Source organism: Adiantum capillus-veneris, chromosome 19 (assembly GCF_014529385.1).
Source record: "Adiantum capillus-veneris isolate H3 chromosome 19, ASM1452938v2, whole genome shotgun sequence".
NCBI classification, from domain to species: Eukaryota; Viridiplantae; Streptophyta; class Polypodiopsida; order Polypodiales; family Pteridaceae; genus Adiantum; species Adiantum capillus-veneris.
Genome location: NC_140949.1, coordinates 114053790 through 114081473, shown reverse-complemented (window position 1 = coordinate 114081473; position 27684 = coordinate 114053790). Strand labels below are relative to the sequence as shown.

Genomic DNA, 27684 nt, shown 5'->3' with positions numbered 1-27684 from the left:
CAAAACAAAAAATAGTGAGTGAGAAGCAATCATATGTCCTAATCACCAACCCATTGAAGTTAACTAGGGAATTTATCTCAAGTCCTACAAAAATCCCTAATCTTATTTTTATGCAACAAAACTTAAGAAATGACTGTTTTGATGAATATGCAGTGGTCCATCAACTTTGGAGGCTTGGTGTGACCAAAAGATGAGAAATTTTACAAGTTTCTTATTTTTTCCATGTGTAGTAGGCCTTGAACTATAACCTCATGAAAGGATTTTACAAAATGAGTGGATCTACTATGGTTTTGGAGGTTTTGTTCAAAACCCTGAAAGGACACTTTTATGTCCTGTTAGGTTACCAACCTAGTGTTAATAGCTTAAGAAATTCCATTTTCATGACACTGTAAGTCTTCACATGTCTAGTATTAAAAAGTTCATATAAAAATTGTGATGCAATATCCATTGCTTACAACCAAGTATTTATCTATATTTTGTCAAAAAAGTGGGTCTTTTACTATCAATTTATTTGAAAGTGAGTATTACAAGTCGGTGAAAATTTTCAGAAGTGAGTAAATCAATCCAAACACAAAATATTTTGTTTCATTGTCTATTTCTCTAAGGAAATATTTGATGGACATAATTACCCACCATTATGGTCTTCAATATGCAACATGCTCTGGTTGCAAACGTCTACTAAGGAAATACTATATGAAGACAACTATCCATTATGGACTTAAATGATGTAGCGTGCTTTAGTAGCAAAGAGTGTATGGATTGGTATGCAAGATCACGATGTATTGGGTCCAAGGTCTATTCATGATACTTTAGATTCTAGCAATTCTATTACTAGAGTTTTGACAAGGAATCCCAATCCTTGAGCGAGTACTTCAAGTAACAAGCGAGTACATAAAACAAAAAAGCCAAGATCAAGACCTCAATAGTTACTCTACAGAGGATAGTGTAGCAAAGTAAATGCAAAACCAAACATAACCCTCCACAACCCCCATGGGGTTCAACCCAGATGCGACATATTTTTTGCAACCCCAAAAACATGGTGCAACAACCCCGTGCTTAATATCATGTAAGCCATCATTAATGAATCGCATACATCTGCTTGTTTGATTTTGTAGAATCCCAAAACTTTTCATCTTACATTGACTTTGCAAACCCATTTTTGTCATCGACTTTGTAAACCCATTTTTGCCATCGATGAATGGGTGAGACTAACCAAATTTCTAGCATCCAAGGCAACAGATGATTGCTTTAATAATCTCTAGGCAAGGACTTGCATACAATGGGCATTGTTCGTCTTTGCCCCTTTAAGGTAGAAATTACACTTAACACTTGGCCATTGCCATGTCTACCGAAGCAGATTCATATAAATAAGCTTGTGGCCATGCTGTGGTCCATGGTCTGATCCTAAATTTTGAAGACACTAAAATATATACTAAACTATAAACCAATTTTTAAAATGTGAGATTCTTAATTTTGAAGACGCTAAAATATTTTATTTTAAAAAAATTAAATTATGTCCAATCCATCAACACAATTTTGATTGAAATTACTTTGACCCAATCAAATGTGTCAACTATGAATTTAGTCCGTGTAAAAGGAAAAGAGTACCTTGAGAATGGGCAAAATTTGTGACAGACCTTCGGTTTGCACAGGACATAAGATGATTCATTTAAAGATAATGCTCGAAAAAACCTAGGTTAAGTGACCCCACCTAAAATTTTGAGATTTACCTCTAAATTTTAGGTTTGAGGGTAAGAAAACCTACAAATTTTGGAGAAATGCAATGTAATTTAGTGTGAAAACATTCAAATTTAGTCATAGTAGGGGCACCTGCTCAAGAAATTCAAAAAACCATGAGCACCAACTTGGGCCATGACGAATTAACTGCTCTTTAGAACAAAAAAACAGGCCGTATGGGGCTGCTGCTGAGCTGCTCATAGAAAATAATAAGGGCTCTAACGAGAGCGAGAGACTACTTTGAGGTGGGGTCGATAAGATCCACAAGTAGTTTTTGTACTCTGAATGAGGCGCAATCCTTTGGGGCTCAAGCATGCTAGTACCCAATGCTTGTGGCGGCCACTCAGCCTACCTGTCGGCCCCCCCTTGTCTGCCAACTTTGTCAACACCTCCTCCAACAAGGTCAGCCACCCCTCCACCCCCACCTCCCCAAATCCCACCATGTGCTCTACCGCAAGCCTCACAAACATATCCTCTTCATCCAAACATCTCATCAGAAAATCTAGCCCCACCTTGTTAACGAACATATACCTAATTAGCTCCATATGATTCCTGGCCACCCTCTTCGCCTACACATTCCGCCAAAACTCAGCACGCCTGAACTCATCTACAAGCATGCTGAACGCAAAGCACAAAAGCTCCAACTCATTGTGAACAACCTATATCATTACATATAATCTGATCATCCAATTCTTAAGCACTTTTTCATTGGTGCCCACGACCCTGAAGACATTGGTGTAGACCTCAAAGCAACCAAAAATGGTGTCGTTATCCCTATAGAAGAAGATGTTGCAGCCAAAGACGTTGCTACAATCAATGTTAGGGCCTCGCTCAGAGAAGCTGAAAGAGAGAAGTAGAGCAAAAGGGTGGAGAACTCGCCAAAGCTGCCAAGTACACACAAAGAATGAGAGAATTAATTAGAGCTTGAGAGAGGAGCATCTGGGTGCAGTGGGCTAGAAGGGGCTTATCACACCACAAGAGAGTTGATGTCGACGAGGTTGTAAAAAAGGAGGAGGGATGAAACCATATTATGGATGGAACCGAGGGCGGTGCTCAGTGCAGGGAAAGGCGAGTAGAACTCTGTCTTCTTCACAAACAAGAAGGCCTCAGTAAAGGTCTCCGGCAGATAAGGGGTAGCAAAGCTATGAGAGGAGGGTGGAGGAGTTGATGTTGAGGTGGATGAGAAGGCCAAGGAGGATGCAGAAGACGGCCAAGTGTAGTTGCTGGAGGTGGACATGTTGTTGGGACTTTTGAGCAGAGCTACGTATCGCTGCCATACCAAACACAGAGTGGAATTTGTGTATTATTCTATTGGGGGGTGAGTAGGAGGCAAGGCGGCCACCTTCCAAGAGCAACAAGTAGAAGTTGTGTGAATGGGACCCCTGATGGCTTCTCCATAGATTTAACCACCGCCCCAGCTAGCTGCCCGGAGGACCGCGCGCCAGCGCGGGGTACTTGCTGCAATTATTTCCATCAAAAAAATATGTCTCAGCTTAATATTGATCTAGTGCATATTGGTTTGCTTTTATAAAATACTACTAATACTTTAAAGATGCCAGATTCCCTCAACTCATATCATGTAGTCTGCGTATGTAATTCGCCCTCGTCCTTTGTATGCAGGTTGCATGCCCATCCTCCTCAGACTGCACATGCACCTCTTGCCCATTCTCTTCGCCATCCTCCTCAGCTTTTATAGAGGCTACACTTCCCCCAAGCCCTAGGTCTTCGTCCTCATAACACACACACATACACACAGGTCCGTAAAACCTCTTGCAAACTATTCAAGCTATACTCAACCACCTTAACCTACATTGCGTGTAGCTATGCCAGAATTTACAACTTCATGATCACGGGAAAACAGAGAGAGAGAGAGAGAGAGAGAGAGAGAGAGAGAGAGAGAGAGAGAGAGAGAGAGAGAGAGAGAGATGTGGGTTAGCATGCAAACAATCATCGTTTGCAACTGAGAGAAAGGGTTAAAGGTCATCCACTCAACAATGCTACTATTTTCCGAGCTCTTTGAATCTGTTCTGATTCTCTTTGTAATTTCCTTTTTTTTTCAAACGTTGGCACATATTTGGGCACTCTTAAACAAATTCAATACGTAGGAATATTCTCCTTTGCCCGCCTTCTTCCATTCCCCCTCATCCCTTGCTTCCTCCCACTTCTCCTACTCTTGTTGTTGTACAGACTCCATGTCTTTCCTGTCGCACAATCTTGCAAGGCTTTGTGGCACAAAATCCTTGCTATTGGAGGAGAGAGAGAGAGAGAGAGAGAGAGAGAGAGAGAGAGAGAGAGAGAGAGAGAGAGAGAGAGAGATGCGTTACTTGCATCAATTGTAGTGATGAACACACATGCAAGCGAGCGACGGAGCAATAAGAGCAAGAAAGAGACAGAGCATCTCCATCGTAGTTAGATGTATAGCGAGGGATCAAGATGGGCAATAGTGGCTGCCTACGGAAAGAACAATCACCATGCACACCGGCAGTTGCACAACGAGAGAGAGAGAGAGGGAGAGAGAGGGAGAGAGAGAGAGAGAGAGAGAGAGAGAGAGAGAGAGAAAGTAACGCCACCTATTTTTCTTGCTTACCCCACATTGACCTTGCTCCTTTGGAGTGATAAAAGCATCATCAACGGATTCGCAGTTTTAAGGATTTGTTTAAAATCGTGGCGACATACTGTGTCGTTTTCAATTTCAAAAATGCCAGGTGAGGGCAAGCACAAAAGGAGAAATTTCATCCCAAATATAGAGAAAAATATTGTAAATAATGGAAAAAATAATGTAATGCTTTGAAATTTCCTCTTGGTAAGAAAAGGAATTTTGTATACCAAGAAAAGGAATTTTGTATGTTTGGGAAAATGGTATTTTTTGATCACTCCATTGGACTGCACGCCTGCTATTGGACCGCTGGTCCTTGCTGTAAATTTCTCGGTTTCCTTAAAGGCAAGTTCGAAATCTAACAATTTAAAAACATTGGACCCGTGAGCAATTTTGTCAAGATTTGGAAAAAAAAATCCCAGCATTGTTGATAGTGGACCGCACACCGGCATGTGGTCCTTGGTGTAAGAGGTGATGCTGTAAAATACAACCCAAAATCACACTAGAGCACCTACAGATTTCAGAGACCCACATTAACGCTGCCACTGTCATGCACTTTGTACAGCTTCCCCATCGCTTTCCTCTTTCCCTCCTCGTCCTACGGCTTATGCTGTGTTGCTTGGCGGGCACAAGTAAAGCGTCGGAACTCTCACCCAAAGCCAGTTGTGCACCCAACTCTCACCCCACCTTTGCAAGGCCTTCCTTGAGCCCTTCGATGAAGCATGTCACAGACACTCTTAGTCACCCAACTACACACACCCTCGCATCATGCTACCTGCCAATATCACCACCCAATTGGCTCATATTTGTTGCCACCTCTCGAGTCTAGCACTTGCTACTAGAAACTAACTTATACACAAAAAAATTTCTTTGCTTGAAATGAGCCTCACAAATCCATTTGGCAATCAAAAAATGTCCACTTGAGGTGTGCAATCAGACTATGCATTCTTGCCATACAATTTATTTGAATTTTATACATATTTACTCCATGATTTCATGAGTCTATTTGAACCCATCCGGGTATTTCAAATTTGTAGTAGTGTCTATTGTATCCCTAGGACCTTAGGCATTTGGCCTCAAAGATGGCTGTAATCCCCTCGCTTTATATTGCAACCCCATGTTGCAAACCTTCCTTTATGGGCAGTCCATCCATGCCATTACACTTGGTCCTATAAGCGCATGGGCTACATGTGATGCCAATAATCTAGGCCCACTGCCATTGTCTCCCGAGTGTCTCCCATTTTCCTAGTGAGGGACCCATCTTGCATACCCCACCGTGGACCCCACCTGCTTGTGATCTCTCATTCACAATCCATGTCTCACCAACCCGTTGACCCTAGTCTGCCTTAACACATGTAGACCAATTCTTTATGCGTATTGGCACACCGCAAAAATCTACTAAAACACACACACATACACACACTTAGGCCCATGTCACACAAGGACATGCGGCCACACCACTTTATTGAAGTTGGCCGGGTAAATGTAGTCACAATGGGTCATTACTTAAACAATGCCCACATTTTTCAATGAATTCCCTATAGCCAAGTGGTAGAACGTCCGCGTTTCATGCTGGCGAGTAGAGTTCAAGACTTGTAGTCTTATTTCGTGCACTCACTTTTTGAAGTTGGCCGCTTCACTCACAAGTTGACCGGCCTCTCTTGCTCGGGTTTTAGTTCGCTCGAGAAATCTCACTCGAGCTATGGTAAGACTCAGCCCGCTACTAAGAAAGCTTGTTGAGATAATAATGATGTGGAGACGCATGGCTTGATTGAGCTCTTTATTATATACTCCATCACACATTTGCTCAAAAAAAAAGTAGCTAAGCAGACCTAAGGAAATGTGCTTTCTTTTTCTAAGAAAATCCCAATGAGGCTAGATTTGCTTCCCTTTAGAATTAATAAGGATCCAAAAGTATGCAACAAGAGGAGAATAAAATGAATGTATTCCTTGCAGAAATTAAAGAATGTATTTTTATATATAAAATGAATGTATTCCTTATAGAGATTGAAAATTTCAAGGAGGATTTGACTATTACTCGCAATATTATTCCTCTCAAGTTTCATGTCTAGGCGATTCTCCAAGGTTTTGCTTCCATTTGGCTACTCACAATAGAGGGTGGAACACCTGATGCTATTTAAGCTTAATGCTCTCATCTTGATGCTATTATAAGAGGTTTGATTCAATAGAAATAGGGCTAAACAATGGGCTACTGAACAAGCCGTACTTGATGACAAAGGAAAGAAAAGGCTAAAATACAATTAATGTAAGGTTAACAATCACATCATTAAGCAATTTTGCAAGTTAAATAGAAATGAGGATCGTAAGTGAGGCAAAATGTGGCACATACAAATGCTTCTTCTAATGTAGATTTTTCTATGTTGTGAATAGGGTATAAAGTGGTCATTGTTAGTGTGACCCGTATACTCATTATGCAAGTGAGTGTAGATTCACAAGATGCTTAGATTGTAGTGCTACAAAGCACATTACATCTCATCATGATATGTTTTCTTTTGAGGCGGTAATGCCTCTTATCCTCCAATGCATACACAAGTGAGTGGCAACTCTTCCACACTTTATTCAACACCTTTTGATACATTACATTATACATACCTAGGATCACAAAGAATTTATTGTCTATCTCTACGTTTACAAGGCTAGGTCTTGAAGCTCAATGCAAACAAGAAATGTGTGAAAGATTCATGATGCTTGGTTTCTAATTCATTGCCTATTTTTGTAGATGTAAAACTTCAACATGTACCTTTTGCTTACTTGAGTTTTGCTTGTTCACCATACTCGCAAAATTTTTAGATGGTTGCTTTGCTACCCTCATATTCCACTATTCATACATGTAATTGAAGGCTTTAGTTATTCTAAAACGCATCATTCTAGAATAACAACGAACAATTCTCTGCAAGCTACTCTCAAATTGCAACTTGTCCATGATGATGTTTGTGGTTCGATACACTCCATCTTTTGGCAATATTTTGTGCTCCATAACTTGTTATGAGGTTTTCTTAAGGCTTGATGGGTGTATCCACTTAAGGCAAAGTCGAAAATGTTTAGGTGCTTAACCAATTTCTAATTATGGCTATCTCTGGTTATTCTACATCTCAACTAGCTAAATTTTTAAAAATCTCAAGTCGCTTCCCATTTTTTAGCACTAGTGTTATGAGGCTTTGAAGAAGCCTTAGAGTATATGGGTTTATCATAGCATTCGATCTTGCAACGAGTCTCCATAATGCATTTTATAGGCATGACCAGATTAAAAGCATGCATATTTGCAAGAGAGGCAAGATAAACTGCATTGGATTATCAATGATTAAACTTGTAATTCTTGCTACTCCAATTCCACAATAAAGTTGCTTAAGCAACAGTCCAACACTATGGATGTTGGCAAGCCACGGTACTTGAAAATTTGGGATATGAAATGCCATTTGATGTGCCTTAATAGTCTTTTTGATAGGAATAATGTGTGCTTGTTTGCTAAACCTGTCGACTATTGTCCATATTCCTATATTCCCATGGATAGACTTGGGCAATCCATGGATATGCTCTCCCATGGTGAATTAGGAATTGGCAATGACTAGAGCAATCCAGGTTGCTTCCCTTTATCATACTTTGTCTTTTGGCATACCATGCATTTTGAAACATACTCTTGTATGTCTACTTTCATGGTAGGCCAATAGAAGTATGTCTCCACTCCTCAAAGAGTAGGTTGCACTACAAGAGGTTGTGTGCTCTTGTGACGCTGTTAGCGACGGAAATACACTGGGTTTTTATAACCCCCGGCGTCGCTAAAACCGTCGCTAATAGCGTCGCTATAAGCGTCGCTATATAGAGACGCTCATAGCGACGCTCATAGCGACGTTTACACAGAAGTCTATAGCGACGCTTATAGCGACGTTTACACAGAAGTCTATAGGCGTCGCTATAAGCGTCGCTATATAGAGACGCTCATAGCGACGCTCATAGCGACGTTTACACAGAAGTCTATAGCGACGCTCCAGAGCCATAAATAGCGACGGTTATAGCGACGCCCGAGAGAATTTTTTTTTGGTGGCAGGGCATTGAATGCCTTGCCACCCATCAACCATATTGTACTTGATTCACTTTTTTAAAAAAGTGCAAGGGTAGATAATAGACCCAAAATAGTCACCCACAAGACGCATTGTTTGCAAAATTGACAAGCGTAAAATTGACAATTGTACACATCATAGGCAAAATGAATTGATTGGCAAATGTAATAATGACAATTGTACAACATCATAGGCATAAAGAATTGATTGGCAAAATGAACTGCGGTGACAAATGTAATAATATACATGGTTCAAAAAGACGTATAAAATCCGTCTCATGATACATAAGCTATGAGAAACCCTAAACTAATGCTATCTAGCTACGGCTAAACTGACGTCGTCTAGTCAGACGTCTCATAGCGTCCAGGCGGCGTATTTGTCGGATTCTGCAAAAAAAGACAATAAGACAGCTTTCAGTAAGTATAAACATATAACAACATTTATAAAACAATACAAAAAATAGAAAAGAGTAAACCCTAATACTAACCATGCCTCCGTGAGAACTGAGAATGTCCATCAGGGCGTTTAAGCCCTTCCTGCCTACGTACTCGCGCTCGTACGGTGTGGGATCACGTCCTATCATCGACCACTGTCAAAACATACAAAGATTTCATTATGTTAGAATTAAAAAACTCATAAACCCTAAACTATCGAACATAAAGAGCAATGCGAAAACACTTACAAAATCGGCCTCAAATGATGCCCATCCACCGCTCCCCAAGTGGTGCGAGCTCCCTGCCTCTACTCGCGCTCTGGCTGCATCCTTTTGTTGCTTCCACTTGTCGGGATTCTCGCGCGCTGCTGTCTTCGCATTCTTCCAATCTTCTTTGGCCAGCCAATCTGGCCTGTTCCACCCATGCTTGATTGCTTTTTGCACTTCGGAACGCTTGTGTTTGCAGTATTCGCGCATTCGAATCTTCATCAGGTCTTCATTGAAGCGCTGATCCCGTGTTGGAACGGGAAACTCATCATGAAGTATGCTGATGACTCTGTCTTTTAAATCACTTGGTACTTCACTCCATTTGTTTAGTATGTAGTGTCTAAACAGCTGAGAGCAAAGACCAAGTATGCGCGAGATCACCTTCTTGCCGTCATCATCCATGATGATGCCGTCGCTGAAGTCGATGGAGTAAGGCAAGCCCTCTGGCCGGTGACGCGTGAACCTGGGTGTCCCGGCAGGGGTCTCTAGCGGCGTGTCAATGGGGGTACGGACGTCAGGTGTCTCCACCGGCGTCTGGGCCCCGAAGCGAGGAGTGTCGAGTGGGGTGGCTCCTGGCGGAGTAGGTAGAGGTGTGTAGCTGCTAGGAACAGTCAGCCGCGCAAAACCTGGCGTAGATGGCGATGCTGTGGCTGGTGTGGGGGCGGGCAAAGAAACATCGAGAGACAAACATCCCTCAATGGCAATCGGTAAAATAAACTGTAAAGTATGTACAACAATGATATTAAAGTCCACATTTTATGCAATGATATTAAAGTCCACTATGAACGTACCTGACACATTTTATGCCAATCGTGTGACTTCAAACCGGTAAGCTTTCCTTCTTTAGTAAAACACGTTCGGAGCGAGTGCATTACACCAGTGGGGGTCCGCAAAGATCGAATGGTCTCTTTTACTTTGCGTTCTTGGGCTCCTGTGAAAATCCATGGTGCTTTAGGGAGTTTTATCGATCCATCAGACGCTGTTTGCGGCCAATATTGCTCCATACGATCCATATTTCTAAGGTCAACTCTGGCTCCCAAAGTATCTTTCTTGCCGGTCAGATGGTCCCATAGTAGATTACCCACATTCTTGAATATGTGCATTGGATCGAGCAAGTGATTGATCATGAGTCGGGGCCAGTATGGTAACTCGTACCATAGAGATAGTCTCTTCATCCCTGGAGGCAATCTGTCATCGCACATCTCCTTCTGCTCTAACCATGCTTGTGCAGACATCCTTGGTGGCTCTCTTCCCAAAAAGCCATTGCATAACACATGATTCTCTGGAAGATACGCTTGATGACCTTCGTAGATTTGCTTCTTCAGTGAGGGCGCCCTACGTGCATTTAGTCTAGGTCCACATGTGACACATGCTCTGTATCTTCTTGTTTGAAGCCCTGCATGTATACACATGATAATAGATCAACTATGGGAAAAAACAAGATTTACAGTGTCTGAGTGAGGAGTGTCAATAGATCACCTGAGCATTCTGTTAGCCCGGGATAGTCATGCATGGTCCACATTAGAATGCCTCTGATCAAAGCATTCCGTCGTCCTGTGTGTCGGCTCATATCCACCACCTCTATGCCAATCCACAATTGTTGTAGCTCTTCCAATAGTGGACGAAGATACACATCCATATTCTCCACTTTATATCGCCCTGGCATAATCAAGCTTAGCCATAGGTGCCCCTTCTTCGTAGTCAACCACGGGGGAATGTTGTAGTTGACGATGACAACGGGCCATACACTGTAAGATGTTGATCTTTGACCAAATGGATTTACGCCATCCATAGCCAGGCCTAAGCGCAAATTTCGAGCTTCCCTGGCAAAATCCGACCATGTTCCATCTATATGTTTCCAGGCTGCGCAATATGCAGGAATTCATAGCACACCATCCGAAGATTTATTCTCCTCATGCCATGATGCTAGGGCGGCCATGGACTTACATTCGAAGAAATGCTTGATGCGAGGAAGCAGAGGAAAATGTCGCAAAACCTTTTGTGGAATTTTTGTCCCGTGGAGATCTACTCGATATCTTTCGGAATCACATTTCGGACACTTCTCCAAGTCTATGTATTCCCCTTTGAAAAGAATGCAGTCATTAGGACAAGCGTGGATAGAATTGTAATCCATCCCCAAGTTTCGCAAAATCTTTCTTGCTTCATCTCGGGAATCTGGCATCACATTGTCAGCTGGTAGTATGTGCTCTTTAAGCAATCTACACAACATAAAAATACGATACAGTCGTGTAAAAATCTATCAGATCATTATACATTTAGAGTTTTATTAAAGTAAACTAATTGTAATAGATCACCTGAAAAGCGCTGTGACGCTAGTGTCACTCCATCCAAACTTTGCCTGCTTGTTGAGAAGAACCAGGAGTGCTTTCAATCTAGACATACGTGCTCCATTATACAATGGCGTATCGGCTTCACTTTTCATATCATCATAGATAAGCCTTTCTGAATCCATGATCGTCTCGATCATTTCATCAATCTCGGGCTCAAACATTGCCTCGTTGGGAATGTGCTCTGCATGATCATCCCCCGAGCTGTCAGAGGCTACATCTTGTGGCCTCACATATGCTGCTTGACCAAAGCGCCTGCGAACACGTCTATTGGGTTGCAAGATTGCTGCTTGTTGGCCAGCGTTAGAGTCCGACGAGTTATAATTGGCAACAACTCGATCTATAATAGATGGATCGAACTCACCAAATTCGCGAACGTGCTGCAAAGAAACACGTCTTGTCCGTCGCACAGCATGCTTGCATTGATTACAAGGACATAAGACCCTCGTTGAGAGATAGGTGTTTTGGTTGGACGGTCCCACATCCTCGTCACTACTCATAATGAGGATAAAAATCTTATAACCTGGACAACAAATTTAATATTCTATTGGCATTCTTCGTCTTATCTCTCTCTCTCTCTCTCTCTCTCTCTCTCTACCTCACATTCTCTAGTCATGTCCAATCCCCGCACACCTCGGTCTAGAGGTGCACGGAGATCAGAACCACCGGGTTATAATCTCGTCTTTATTGGTCAATACCTATATTTGTGGGTACAAGAAATCTACAGACCCACGTCTACATGATACTGCATGTAGTGGACAAAACCCCTTTGCCTCTTCTCTAGCTGTAGCACTTCACAGCATCTTAACATCTTTTCACAGTAGATCTTTTCATTGTTCGTCTAACTCTAAACCCTAAACCGTAAGTAATTCTTGCGTGGACTCGATCTAACGTAAATAAGCGTAAATCTAAATAAACGTAAATCTAACTAAAAATAAACCTAAATCTAATTTAACGTAAGTCTACATCTAACCTAATCTTTAACGTCTTTTGGGATAGTTTCCTACGACGTTAAAACTCTCTTCTTCTTGTGTGTGTGTGTGTGTGTGGGTAAACCTAAATAAACCTAAGTCTAATCTAATATAACATAAATCTAAATCTAACGTAAATTATGTTATATTAAAAACAAAGAACTAAACTAGTAGGGATTATAAGAACCTTAAAACTGATTTAACACATAATTTTTCACATAACTCGGCAAGAGTTGGCATTCTCATCACTAAAGATGTGAGAGTTAACTTCCGGCGGTGACGCTGCCTCATCTCCATCCACATCTGACGACAGCAATTGGCTCTTTGGACCGTTCTTGCTCTTGTTACTAACTTTGAAGTTGCTGTTGAATGACTAGAGGTTGTCTAGATGGTCATTGTCGGGGATGTAGTGACTCTTGCCGCCCTGAAGATCCACCTTCTTCCCTATCTTCTGAAGACATTTCACCAGTACTTTTGGATCGACGGAGCCCACCATGAGTGAAGGCAGCAATACCCTATATTCCATTGAGGGCTTTCTTCACCCGCTTCATGCAGGCATCGCAGTCTATGGAGACCTAAATCTAATCTAATATAACGTAAATCTAAATCTAGCGTAAATAAACGTAAATCTAACTAAAAATAAACCTAAATCTAATCTAATTTAACTTAAATAAACCTAAATCTAATTTAACGTAAATCTATATCTAACCTAATCTTTAATGTCTTTTATGATAGTTTCCTACGACGTTATAACTCTCTTCTTCTTGTGTGTGTGTGTGTGTGTGTGTGGATGTGTGTGCCAATAAAAAGAGATAAATGGTATAACCTTTCTATCACCCATGCCAAGTATGATAGATTGGTTATGCCATTTCCCTCTTGAATAATAGGTCTTGAGTTCAACTCCTCGTCGGCTAGATCTTTAGGTCTTTTAATTTTAATTAGTTTCCTACGACGTTAAATTAGTTTCTCTCTCTTTCTCTCTCAATGTGTGTGCGTTTTTTTGTTTATGCATGTTTTCTCTCTCTTTTCCTCTCTCAATGTGTGCGTTTTTTGTTTATGCATGTTCTCTCTCTCTTTTCCTCTCTCAATGTGTGCGTTTTTTGTTTATGCATGCTCTCTCTCTCTCTCTCTCTTTTCCTCTCTCAATGTGTGTGTGCATTCTTTGTTTATGTATGTGTGTGTGCGTTTTTGTTTATGTTTGTACTCTCTCTCTCTCTCTCTCTCTCTCTCTCTCTCTCTCTCAAAAACACTATGTGTGTGTGTGTGTGTGAGAGAGAGAGAGGGAGGGAGAGAGAAAGAGGGGAAGGGAACATGAGAGTGAGGAGAGGGAAGGAGCATACCTGGCTCTCCTTCCTCTCCTCGTGTGTGTGTGTGTGTGTGTGTGTGTGTGTGTGTGGAGAAGAAAGAGAGAGAGAGAGAGAGAGAGAGGGAGAGCGTTACCTGCTCCTTGCTTGAGGGCGCCGAAAAACTCAGATCTGAGATCTGAGTTTTTGGGCGCTCTCTGTTATTTTTTTTAGCCCAGCCGGTGTCGCTATGAGCGTCGCAAATTTACTTGTAAATTTGCGACGCTCATAGCGACGCCGGGAAATATTTTTTTTTAGCGTCGCTGTGTGAGCGTCGCTAATGTGAATAGCCTCTTGTAGTGTTGAATCCCTCTATGACATGCATAAGGAGGAGCATGGGATTCATACATTACTTTCTCATGGAGTGAGTTAGTAACACATAGACTATTTCCATAGAGAAGAAAACCATCCTGCAAGGTAAATGGTTCCTCTTTCTTCCCTAATGCAAGGGATGAAATCACATCCTTGAAATCGGGATCAATAGCATACTCATCTATCATAGAAGATAGATCATTGTGAGTTGCTATAGATACCACATTTGATCTTGGCCGTCGTGATAGTGCATCGGCTACTTTATTGTGCTTGCGCCCACCTCATTCGTTTGTCAGAGAGCTTAGTTTGCGTCATGAAGTACTTGAGGCTTTGGTGATCGTTCGTAGGATGAATGTAGTCTCCAAAAGATAGTGCTTCCATGAGTCTAGGGCATGTAGAATAGCTAGTAGCTCCTTTTCATATATGCCCAATACTTGCTCATCGACATTGAGTCTTTGACTCTCGTATTCTGTGGCATGCCCTTCTTGAAGCAAAGCTGGTCCAAGGCAATCACCACAAGCATCACATTGGACCTCAAAGGGCTTTGAGAGGTCCAGTAGGGTAAGCACATATTGAGAGATAAGCTTCTCTTTGAGCTTCTCAAAAGCATCTTGCTCTTTTGCAGTCCATGTATACTTGACGTTCTTTTTTGTTAAGTCATGTAATGGTCCTGCTATTAGCAATAATTTTTCTATGAAGCGTCTACAATATGCACACATACCAAAATAAAGCTTCATAGCTTGTGTAGATTCCTTGGATTAGGCCATCCTTTTATTACCTCTAACTTTGTTGGATCCTTTCAGATGCCGTCTTGGGAGATAATGTGACCTAAGTATTGAATATCTTGTAGGAAAAATTCACTCTTCTTTTGATTAATAATAATCTTATTCTCTCTCAGAACTTGAAACTAGATTACCCAGAGATGTTGCTTATGCTCCTCAAGAGAATTGGACTAGATAATAATATCATCAAAGAACACTAGTCCAATAAAATTGCGGTGGGGCCAAAAATTTTCCTCCATTAAGCGGTTGAATGTGGCCGGAGCATTTGTCAAGCCAAAAGGCTTGACAAGATATTCATAAAGACCAAATGTAGTGCAAAAGCGGTCTTTACAATATCTTCATTGACTATCCTTATATGGTGATAGCCCCTTTTAAGGTCAATCCTACTGAAGTATGTAGACCCTTGTAACTTATCAAATAGATCTTCAACTCGCGGCACGGGAAATCTATTTTTGATAGTGATCCTATTTAGTGCTCTATAGTCGACACACATGCAATATGTGCTGTTTTTCTTTTTTACTAAAAGGACTGCTGAACAAAATGGAGAAGATCTAGGCCTCACCATCCCTTTTTCTACAAGTTCATGCACTTGCCTCATGATGTCCTCTTGTTGAGGTTGTGAAACTCAATAAGGGGGCTTATTAGGCTGTGAGCTTCCTGGTAGAAGCTCTATTGCATGATCATCATCCCCTCATTTTGGAGGTATCTCTCTAGGGATATCATCAATAAAAATAAAAACATCTTGGAATTCATTTAGAAATTAGACAACTCTAATTCCTCTTGATTCCCACCATTTAAATCTAGTAAAACATTAGGATCATTTACAAATTCCTTCATAAAAATCATGTACGTGGAAATTGAGCTTTTCATTGACTTATCAAAAGCAGGCATATTTACAAGGGGTATGGTGTTACCCGACTCATTAGCATCTATGTATTTTTTTTTTCTCTCACCGTAGAGTCTCCTCTTTTGGAAGTCTCACCAAGAGGCTTCCTAGGCACTCTCTCTTCTTGGGGAATTTGGAGAATCCCATGGGTGCGTAGTTGTTGGACAAATCCACCTTGTAGAGAGGGGTTGCCCATCGCTTGTTGTAGCCTAGTGACAAGATAATTCACAAGCATAGGAGAATCATTAGTAGCATCTTCATGTGCAAAATCAAAGTCATCAATATTCATTCTACTCTCTTTATTATTGTCAGCCATGTTAACAAAATCTGTGTATGCTAACTTGTTCTTTGCCAACTTCAAAACCTCTCGTAGAAAGCTTAAGGACCTCTCTTCTTAAGCAAGAAAATTCTTAAGCTTAAGGACCTCTCGTGCATTTTCTCTTGGCCATTGTGATAGTGCATCGGCCACTTGATTGTGCTTGCAAGCAATGTGAGCAATATGAAATTAAATTACGAAAGAAAATTTGCCCACCTCATTTGTTTGTCGGAACTTGGTTTGCGTCATGATGTACTTGAGGCTTTGGTGATCCATTCGTAGGTTTAATGGAGTCTCCAAAAGATAGAGTTTCCATGAGTAGAGAGAGAGAGAGAGAGAGAGAGAGAGAGAGAGAGACCTAGCCCTTTTACTCTAGCTTGAAGCTCATTGGCTCAAGCTGGTGCTAGCCAATGAGAGGTCTAGTTCATTTCAAGCAAAGGGTGTAGCATTGTGACAAGTGTCCTTCTTTCCCCCTTTGCGAGAGAGCTTAATTCATTAACTAAATGAAGCTAAATTCTTATTGGCTCTCAAGGTCAACTGGCTAATAGGAATTAAGCTTGCACATGGTCTGCTCAATTCTCATTGGACCCCTTGGTCAACTGTCCAATAGGAATAAAGGAGATCCTAATTCTTATTGGTTCTTTTTGTGGTCTATCCAACAAGTTTTAAGCTCATTTATACTAATCTTAATCCTCATTGGTCCTTCATATTGGCCATCCAATATGATTCAGGCCTGGCTAGGGGCAACATAGCTAGGAGCCTGACATGTGTCCTTTATGCCTTATGTGAAAAGGTGACTCTTCGTGAGTGTGTTTGTGTTCTCTCTCATCTCCCTACAAGAAGGGCTCGCCCCATGCAAGTGGGAGATCCACTTGACGACTTGCACCCTCTAGGTGACCACATATTTAAAGGTTTAAAATACCTAACATTGGCAATAGTCTAGCCCATTGGTCCTTGCCCCAAGGACTTTTAACACTAACCTTTCGAGGCTTTAATGAAGCTTAACCTAAGGTCTTTTAAAGCTCCATTAAGTGTACATTTCTCTTCGGTAGACCTCTCTCCATTTGGACCCTTATTGAGATAAGCTTATCTCTCCTCTTGGTCCCCTGCTGAGAATAGATCTAGCAGCACATACCAATATTCTAACTCTTGTTCCCTTGTATCTTCCCATATTAAATGATTAGTTTAGTATGAGAAGTTAGTTTTGAATAGGTAGATATTAGATTTTATGACATGTCTCCTTCTTATTTTCTTTAGAAGCTTTCTGCACAGGTACTTCAAGTGTAAGCATCTCTTGTGGAGAAGCCGATATAGGAGGCAATGCGTCGTTTCTTCCTCCACTCCTTGTGCCCCTCTTTGAAGGTCCTTCATCCCCAACTATGGGATCATATTAACCCGTTTCTAGGTGAATGCAATCTCTAGCTTCACGTAAAACCTCTTAAATTAGTCATTTTATCCATTATATTGGATTCTATTACATGTGGCCACAACTCTCCAACTTCGTCATATACATCCTCTTCGACCATGACTCCTTTCTTCTTAATGGGCTCTACCTTCAATCCATAGGTGGTTTCCTCTACCATTGAGATGGCATGGTTAATAGCCATGTCCTTGATGACTAACTTCTTCATCCCTCATTTGCCAAAGTTTCCCCTCAAAGGGCTTACTTGCTTCCCTTAAGTGATTTCTCCCATCTTTAAAGGGAACAAGATCCTTCATCAAAGAATCTTCAAAACTTTCATAATCCCTCCTTCCAATGATAGTATTGTCACACCTTATGCATCTATGTACAAAAACCTTCTCTATTTTGAGGTCTTTGCCATGTAGGTTGGCATTATGGTTGCCCCTTTTGTTCTAGCCTTGCAAGTTTCAACTTCAATTCTTGCATCTCTTTAACAATCTCATTTATGATGGATTTGTCGTTTGGAACCATAGTAACAGGCTTTATGGAACTCTCACAAACGCCTGAGGCTTAAATAGTGTTGACTATCATCTTGTCTCTCTATCGTTGCCATTTAGCTAGCAGGGATTCTACATCTTTAGCTTCATTCCACTCAATCTTTTGGCCTTGTTCAACATCTTTGTCCTCACATAGTAGCTTGACAATTGAGCATAGTGTCGTTCAAATTCCCTTAGAAGTTTGGTAGGTGAAAGGCCCTAGATTGGCCTAACTACCCACTCTTAAAATGTTCTCTTTGTCACCCTTTCAGAGTCCTCCATGAGATAGGATAATTTACATGCTTCCCAACTCCCCCCATGTTCATTCTTCATTACCCTTACATGCTTTGTGATCTCGAGAACCACAACTTTCGCTTCAGGTATTCGATGCAGTTCCATCTCCTTGATATACCCACAGAGATAATTTGTTACATCTTTACCATAAAATTGGTCCATTTTGTTCACCATTGTTGAATAAGGTTTCCTTCTTTTAGTAGCTTGTTGATGTTGCATAAACACAACAAGGATTGAAATATTTACATTGTGGCCGGATCAAACCACATCCCTTGTTTCCTCTGTCTCTCCATAACATGAAGAATTGTGCTGAGACCTTCAATGAAGATTTGGAACCCTCATTCTACCCTACTTTGTGTTAGGTTCACCAAAAACTATGTCGAGAAGTTTGTTGTACAACTAAAGAAGCATCGTGCCTTTGACTGAGAGAATTCGTGGGCAAATGCAGCAAATTATAGATGAATTGAAGCAAAAGAAATACTTGAAAATAAAAAAAAATCCAACCATGAAAGATTTACTCTAGAAAAGAAAAAAAGATAAACTCAACACTCTTGTGTGTGTGGTGTTTTGGTGTAGCCTCAACCCCCAATTGCATAGACACAATGCTCATTTGCCTTGGTAAAAACATTAAATTTTCACTTCAATTCTTCATCGAGACCATTTCATGGAATCTTGGACACTTCATTCAACACTATCAAATTCTTATTTGATGAGAGAAAGCCCTAATTGGTGGCCTCACATGCTCGAACACGAGGTAGAAATAGCATGAAACTACACTAAGTCATCACCTTCAATCACTAGTATATGACACATCAGATGGAGAAAAGTGCAGATTTTTGGCTCTATAAGCTCATCCCAGCTTGAAAAATGATGAAACCATAGTTCATATGGCATTTTGAGCCATTTTTTGCTATTTTTGGATCATTTTTTACCATTTTAGCTTAAAAATGACCCTTTTTAACGGTATCAAACCCAAACAAACCCTAAATTTGTGGAAAATTACCTTGGGCTAAAATTCCATAGTGAAACTCAATTTTCCACTTGCACATTGGATACATCTTTTATAGCTATGTATGAAACCTACTACTTTTGAACGGGATCACCTGCATTGGACTTTCTAGGTAAGACGAGCGTGCCACTTCGAAACACTTGACACTTGTACATTCCTAAACCAATTTAAGCATTGTTTCAAGAAGAGAAAACACACAACAATACCAGATCCAAGGTTATGGCGTTTCCGTAAGGTATGTACACGATAGCAATCATTGCATCCGATTCTACATATATCACATTATGTACATTGTAGCACTTGACCCCACATATCAAAAAGCAAAGAGAGTGAGGTGAGTAATTTATTTTAACATTATGAACATGCCTTGGCATGACAATGCAACTAATGACCACTAATGACTCCACATACTAATGAGATTGATTGCTCAATGAACTCCCCACTTTGAAGATTTATTATGGAAATATCCAAGTGAGTGGCTCCCCACATCTACAAAGGTTGAGGGTAAGATAGGGTTGGTCCACATGGTCATGTCTTGGCACCTTGGCCCACATGGCTAAGGCTATCATTGCACCGAGGGCCACCTATGTACTTAGTCCACCTATGCTATGGCTGGAGCACCTTTCTAGCTTGGTTGGACTCACTCTCTAACAATTGTCTTCTTTACACTTGTCCCTCATATCAAAGGTGAACCCGTGAATCCTATAGTAGCTGGCTATAATGATTCTAGTATTGACTATCTTAAATAGTTACCTTCAAATTAGTGATTCTATTTGACATTAACTCTAACCACTATAAATCCTAGGTCTCCTAAGTAACTCACATGGGAACATGGTAATCCAGGTTTCAGATCTTGCAAATTGCAGTATCTCATGCCAAAAAGGGAGAGGAGAGAGAAACTTATCACAAACCAAAGTGTAAATTTGTGCGGATGGCAAATATGTGAGGACCTACAAAATGGTAACATGGGGCTTTTTTGTCTTCTAATTTGTTTGCCTTAGTTAATCCCGATTGGCACTCTAAGTATTAGAGGAGATCAATGTTACGATGGGAATGGATGTTCACCAACTTATCCAAATATAACATGTGAGTAAACTCATTGTGATCCCATTTATAGTATACCCAAAGTGAACATGATGTGATGAAGTTCAAGTGAACTATTTGCCTATGTCAACTCATTGTTTCTCAAGTGAACTTGAATTTGAACCAAAAGTAAACTATTTGTGAAGGCACCCGACACTTATGATTTACATACATCCACAAATGGGCGAAAGGTGGGCATCATGATCCCTTCTCCTAAAAGTGATCAATCGCTCACATCATCCAATGAATGTGGCTTGTTGATCCCCACTAAACCACGCAATACCCGGGTTTATGTAAACACTCTTTGGGAAAAATTATCTACAACAAATCCCTTTAAAGAAATTTGTGGTGGTAAAATTTGAAGTTTTGCATTTTTATTTTTACACTGTTTTGTGAACTTCTAAGCTCTCCTCTTAATAGACTATTTTAATTTAATGCCAAGCTGAAACACGTGTAACTTGTTAGGCATCGCCAGATTTTGAATTTGAATTTGGCAAAAGTCTGGACATGCAATTTTAAAGTCTGTGGTCGCGACCTCTGCGATGAGCGAGCAACAAGGAGCGCGACACTAAGAAGCATCCGGGAGCCTGTCGAACGCATTTGTAACCAGGTGTGTGAGAGAGAGAGAGAGAGAGAGAGAGAGAGAGAGAGAGAGAGAGAGAGAGAGAAATGACATGTTATATTAACGTCTTCAAAAGGCCAAAGTGACCTATGAGACCAGAAAGTTACAATGCGGTGTATCTGATACAAAGTCAGATTAACTAAGCAGTCACAAGGCTGGATCCCATAGACCCACAGGTAAACAATATGCTGCTTCTGCTTTCAGCTTTATGAGAGGAGTTGAAGAAGGCACTCACTTTATACATCTTTTGAGCAACTTATGCATGGGTCTGTGAAACCAGACAATCATAGAAATAGGGAAAAACTTGCTTATTTGTGTCTGTGAAGACCTCAATCTCTACCTTCTAGTTCTTGCAGTTCAGAAAAGTCCCACTATCTGTAGAATTAATCCGTATGTTCGAATAACATGTAGCAATGCAAAAATTGCAACATTTGTGGTTCACCTGCATACCACCACTTGAGACGTCAACAAAAACATAAAAAGAACACTTTTCCTCCTGCATACCAATGTAGTGAGCTCAACTACATAGAAGAGAGTACATTGGCCCTGAATTGGCCTTTTGAGAGTGAGAGAGAGAGAGAGAGAGAGAGAGTCGTGCGTCTAGGGTTCTCGTGATGTTGTAGATCTGCCGAGCTCCCCTCTTCCACTCTCTCCTGCTTCGCGTCGCTTTGTGACCTGCCTGCCCTAAGCTCCCACGCGTTGTCGAACAGTTGCGGACACACTCTCTGCGACGATTTGCCAAATCTGAAGCTCCGCCAGCCCTTCCCTTTGCTTCGACAACCCCTTCTCATTTCACTCCCATTGCGTGCCTCTATGTCCTGCACCGGTTTCTTTGTTTTCTGCCTTTTTCTTTCACTCGCGGGTTTTCTTTCGTTTGTCTTGTTGCTGCTTGTCTGCTTGTTGTGTCTGTTTGTGGCTTTTTGTTTTGTGTGATTGCTTGTACATGTCTGTGCTGCATGTGTCAGCGTGTATGTGTGTGGTTGCATGTGTGTGTGTGTGTGTGTGTGTGTGTGTGTGTGTGTGTGTGGAGGACCTGCTCTGTCTGCGTGCAAGAGAAAGCCTACGCGAGGACCTCCTCTCTACGCTTGCACATTCCTCTGCAGTGGGCTCAGCCCCTCAGCGTGCGGCGCGCGCGAGTTTGTGTGTGTCAGCGAGAAGTTTCCTCCCTGCCAGTCCTCTGCGTAGCGTGACACCGCTGCAGTCTGCCTATGTCTGCACATGAGCCCTTTCTACTCTGCACGACTGTCCTGAACCCTGCAAGTGTTCAGCCCTCGTTGTCCTTGGCCTGTTTGCTGCTGTCAGTTCTCTGCATGACTGCTGCTTCATCAGCGCCATGCACTTTACTACTACTGACAGTTTCTTGTACGACAGGCACAGTTAATTTGCAGTGTATTCCAGGCACAGTTAATTTGCAGATGTATCGTTCTGTGGGAGATGTACATATCTCTGCGGTCTCTGTAAATAGATAAAATATGACAAAATACAAACAAAGTCTTTTGCTTTGGTTTTTGGTAGTTGCCTGGTTGATGCATGTTAGAGTTCCTGTGTGTTTTCAAGGGTTGTAAAGCCATGGACAGTGTTTCGGGAAGTGCTACTGAAATCAAAATTTGTCTGTATGAAGACTTCGAAGAGGCCCGAAAAGCTTGGAATGGTCAGACACCTGCCCTTGAGGTGCGAATTCCAGTACAGGACCTTATGGATCCGGTAGCGCAATATGCCATGAATGCGGTCATCTTGTTTTTCCCGGCAAAATGCCCATTGCACAGGATGCCGGACAGTGGATTGATTTCCTTCTCAAATGCCAGGCTGTCCGAGGCGTTTATTTTGGTGCTCAGGGTTTCTATGAGGTTTTATTGGCAGATACTGAGGCTAGAAACCTTCTGCTGGAGATGTCTTCTCTCTTTTTTGGCACGCAGATGACTCATGTTCTACCTTGGGCACTTACGAAGGACTATCAAAGTCTTATTCATCACAAATGTCCTGTGTGGGTGGAAATTGTTGATTTTTCTCGCACGTGGAGGCATTTTCTTCCTTTGTTGGCTGCTCAACTTGGCAAGGTGATTTGCCCTCTGAAATTGGATGCGAACACCAACAGGTTTTGCATTCTGTGGGATACGAATAAGCATACCCCGGATGGAATTATGGTGGGTTCAGGGGATCCTTGGGTGGGCAAGTGTCCTTTTAAACTCAAATGGGGCAAATTTGCTAACTCCTGTTTTCGATGCGGTAAACTCGGTCACATGCAATCTAAATGTTCTGAACCAGTTTTACAGCCCCCTCTTTCGGCTGTTCCTTCCTCTACCCCTGCCCCTGTGGGTAAATCTGTTGCCAAAGCTAAATCAAATGGAGTCCCTGCTATGAAGGTGACTTCCAGTGTAGAAAAAAAACAAAAATACGCCGTTTGCGGATGTTGGGAATGTAAATGTAGGTAAAGGCAAAAATGTGGGTCGAGTGATGTTGGCTCGTGGGTGGTACCTAAAAAGGCAGTGAAAATTTGTACTCCACTTTCCTCCCGTAATTATGTTTCATTGGTTAACGCTAATAAGAATGTATCATTTAAGCAGCTTCCTTGCAATGACAATCGCACGTTGATTGACGCTTGGGAAAAAGCGATGCACTCTTATAAGGATGTACTTTTGGGTGAGGCTTCCACTTCTCAGGCAGTTTCTATGGACAAATTTCCTGCTTTGACTCAGCGGATGGGTTCTGGCATGGATGTGGTGGAATGAGATGTCCATATGGGCATCTCGACTTGATCCTTGCGTTTCTTGCCGTTGTAAATATGGTTTCCAATGCATAGTCGCATTAAATGCATCTCATATAATGTGCGTGGGTTATGTAACCTTGATAAATGGCGACTGACCTAGCACTATGTACATACATGTAATGCAGATATCATGATTTTGCAAGAATACAATCAGCATGACTTTGCTGGTCAGTGTTCTTATTTTGCATGTTACTGGATTGCATAAGCTGGTTTGCAAGATTACTCAGGTTTATTGATGCTGGTTTGGCATGAGCTTGAGCCAGTTCTCTTGTTTAATGATCCGCATGGCCGCTGGATGGTAATTCAATGCTTGTTGAACGGTCAGGTGTATGAATTTGGAGTCATTTATGTGTATACATCATCTGGACAAAGGGTTGCTCTATGGCGAGATACCTCTTCTTGCTCATGGACCTCGAATGCATTCCTTTGCGGTGATTTTAATAATACCCCTCAGATGGATGATAGTACCACTGGTAATTCACATATGTTGTTTGCGGAAAGGCAAGAATGGGATAATCTCTTTGCTTCTACTCAGATGATTGATATATGGCGGCATTTGCATCCAGATGCCTCTGGTTTCACTTTTCAGCATGTTGCCTACTCTGCTTATCGAGCGCGGTTGGATAGATGGTATTTGCTTAATCTGCAACAATATGAGGAATTTGTATGTGAGGTCAACATTGATTGCACCTTGCAGTTATCAGATCATTACCCTGTTTTGCTGGATGTGAGTTTTGGGCAGACTGCTTGTTAATAATGCTTATCTCACTCATGAGGTTTTTCGTGACATGATTTCTGAGGTTATTCCTCCTCTGCTTGCTCATATGCATCTTGATCTTGATGCTACCTGGTATCGCTTTGTTATGAGGGTGCAAAGTGTTATTTGTGACTATGGCACGCATTACATGCAGTGCACTCGAGGGGATGTCAAAGATGCGAAGCAAGCTTGTCAACGACTGCAAGTATTGGTTGATTTATGGCCTCTGTCTGATTCCGAGATGTCGGAGTTATGTGAAGCTTCTATGTGTATTCAGCATAATGACAAGTGAAAGCTTGCTAAATAGCAGACGCACGTCTGTGCTTTCATAGATAAAGGCTGTGCTTCAAAGCAATTCTTTAAGCATTTGCATCATTCAAGACTCTCACATGCAATCAAGCGGGTTATGCTTTCCTCAGGTGTTTGGACTTCTTCAAAGCAAGAACTTGCAGTCTTGCGGATGCCTTGGTTTTGCATTATCGGCAGGTGTTTGCTGCTCCTTCCCAGCCATCTTTGGCTGCTTGCCATGCGCGGCGATTGATGGTTTCCTTTGTTGCTCCGATCATTTCCCCGCAAGATGCATGTGGCCTTGAGGACCCCTTCACTGCCTCAAAATTGCATAATGCGTTGCTTGCTTTGGGCCGTTGGCGGAATCTTGGTTGGGATGGGCTTACTGTGGAATTTTTCCTCTTCTTCTGGGAGGTTCTTGAATATCCGCTGCTTTTCATGATGAATGCGGCATGGGACAAACAGGATTTGCCACTATCTTGGAAAGAAGGTTTACTTAAATTGCTGCCTAAGCAAGCGCTTTGTGAGCGATTCTCTCATTGGTGCCCGATTACTTTGATGCAGGTGGTTTATAAGATATTGGCTAAGATGCTGGTGCACCGCATTAAGGATCATCTTTTTGCAGGACTCCATCAAGCTCAATATGGTTTCATTCCACATTGCCAGATTATGGATAATCTGGCTAATGTTATGATTGGCATGGAGTATGCTAAGTACACTCAACAGGATGTGCTGGTTATGCAAGTTGACATTGAAAAGGCCTTTGACATTGTACAGTGGGAATTCATTGCCGCCACGATGAGGTGCCTAGGGTTTGGTGCTAAATTCGCCAATGTGGTTTATTTTTTATATGCATGTAGCACGTCTTCAAGGATCTTGGAAGGTGAATTAACTGAATCTTGGCCTCTCGGTTGTTCGGTCAGGTAGGGCTGTCCCCTTAGTGCTCTGTTGTATGCTATTGCCACTTACTCGCTGTTGACTTATCTTGATCACTTGACCTCTGTTGAGCGTCTGTTTGAGGGGAGGTGTTGAGTATCTCTTGGATTAGAGATAGTTTGTCTCCTGGATTAGGGATGGTCTCCTGGACTGGAGATGTTCTTTTTTGCTCCTGGATTGGAGTGTGCCAGAGATGTCAGTTTCTTCCTAGTCCAAACCTCAAGGGGAGGATTGTAAAGTGTGAGCTTTGTCCTAGAGTACAAGAGTTTGAGTCAAGGAAAAGAAAGGTGGATTTATCCCACATGCAGTGGTGCAAGGCTGTTGAAACGAAAGCAGGGAGTGGATCTCTCGGCTACACAGACACCCTACAGACACGCGTCGGACGAACCACCCGACCATAGCCACCATCCGGCAGCTCCCTCGTGTTGGGGCCAACGTCCGAGGATGTAGGTGTGCACCTGTAAGACTGAGCGTCCTAAACCACCCGGCCTCACCTCCTCGAGGTGACCTTGCGTACTCCTAGCCTCGCGGGCTAACCATTGGCACTCTGCCAGTGGGGGTCGATAACTACAAATGAGGCCTTGGCCTCCCTTTTATAATAATGGCCAGCCACACTGGCCGGGTTCACACTACGTCCGCCTTGGAATCCTTGGGTATCTTCAGATAGACCCATTGTCCCACCTCTAGAGTCTTGGGAGATCTCTTTTGATTAGCATAAGTAGTGACACGATCTCGAGCCGTTCTTATACTATTCTTAGCCAATTCGAGCATTTCTTGCATGTCATACAGGAAATCTCGAGCTTGGCGTTCCTTGACTTTCTCTAAGCCAATAGCAATCGGGGATTTAGGCTCAAATCCATACATCAGCATAAACGTGCTAAATCCAGTAGCAGAATGCTTGCTACTATTATGGGCAAACTCTAATTGTGGAAGATACCTTTCCCAATCACACTGCTGGTGAGAGACATAGGCTCTCAACATGTCCTCTAATGTCTGATTCATCCTCTCAGTTTGTCCATTGGACTCAGGATAGTTAGAAGACGACATACTCAACTTCGTCTGAAGATGAGCAAACACATCTCGCCAAAATCGCCCAATGATGTAAGGTGCAGCGGAAGTTAATGTTGAACTTTGCTGATGAGTGCTCCGAACTGCTCAAGGGTTCCTTTTACTTACGGAAGGGAGTCTTCCGTTCCTTTAGTGAGAGAGTGCAAATGATCACAAACAAAGTGAATGACATTGTGAATGAAGGTGCTGAGACTGAGAGGGAGAGAGAAAAGAATACGACACCAGACGGTTCTCAAACCCTCCTCCAAGGGCCCCCCCCTCTATGGCGAGAGAGGTCTATGCTAGTGATTGCACAAATATGGTACAATGGTTTAGATGCAATGGACTTGCCCCGACGACGTCGACGACAATGACGACGACAACGAGACGGGTTGAAATCTGAAAACTCTAGAGGCTGAAATCTGCAAATCTGCTAACTGCTGAATTCTGACACTGTGTCGGCAAGGACGGCGATGGCGACGACGACGCGCTGAAAACGCAGATGCTGAAATCTGTGGACAGCGGGCTGAAACTGAAAACGTTGGTTGATATGAGCATGCGGCAAGGATCTGCTGTGGGTAGGTGAGATCTGCGAAGCTAGGGGTGTGAGTCATAGTAACAGGGGACGCCCTTTTTCGGGCTTCCCGTCCCCACTTTTCCGTCCCCACTTGCCGTCCCGCTCTCTTTTTTACACTAAAAATCCATTTCAGCCCCGTCCCCCGTCCCCCGTTCCCCCGTCCCGGAATGCGTCCCTTGTGACTATGGTGTGAGTGCGCGTGCGCGGAAGCATGAGAGAGAGAAATGAAATGTTATGAGCATGCGGCAAGGATCTGCTGTGGGTAGGTGAGATCTGCGAAGCTAGGGGTGTGAGTG

At 42.2% G+C, this 27684-nt stretch overlaps 1 protein-coding gene across 1 annotated transcript in view; it reads left to right on the top strand.

The window, feature by feature from the left end:
* The first annotated feature begins 20866 nt into the window (after positions 1-20866).
* Positions 20867-27684, top strand: part of LOC147434690 (uncharacterized) — a 93381-nt gene continuing 86563 nt past the window's right edge. The window contains exon 1 of the mRNA XM_086490014.1: positions 20867-21004. The gene's annotated coding sequence lies outside the window, so the exon portion shown is untranslated. The remainder of the gene's footprint in view (positions 21005-27684) is intronic.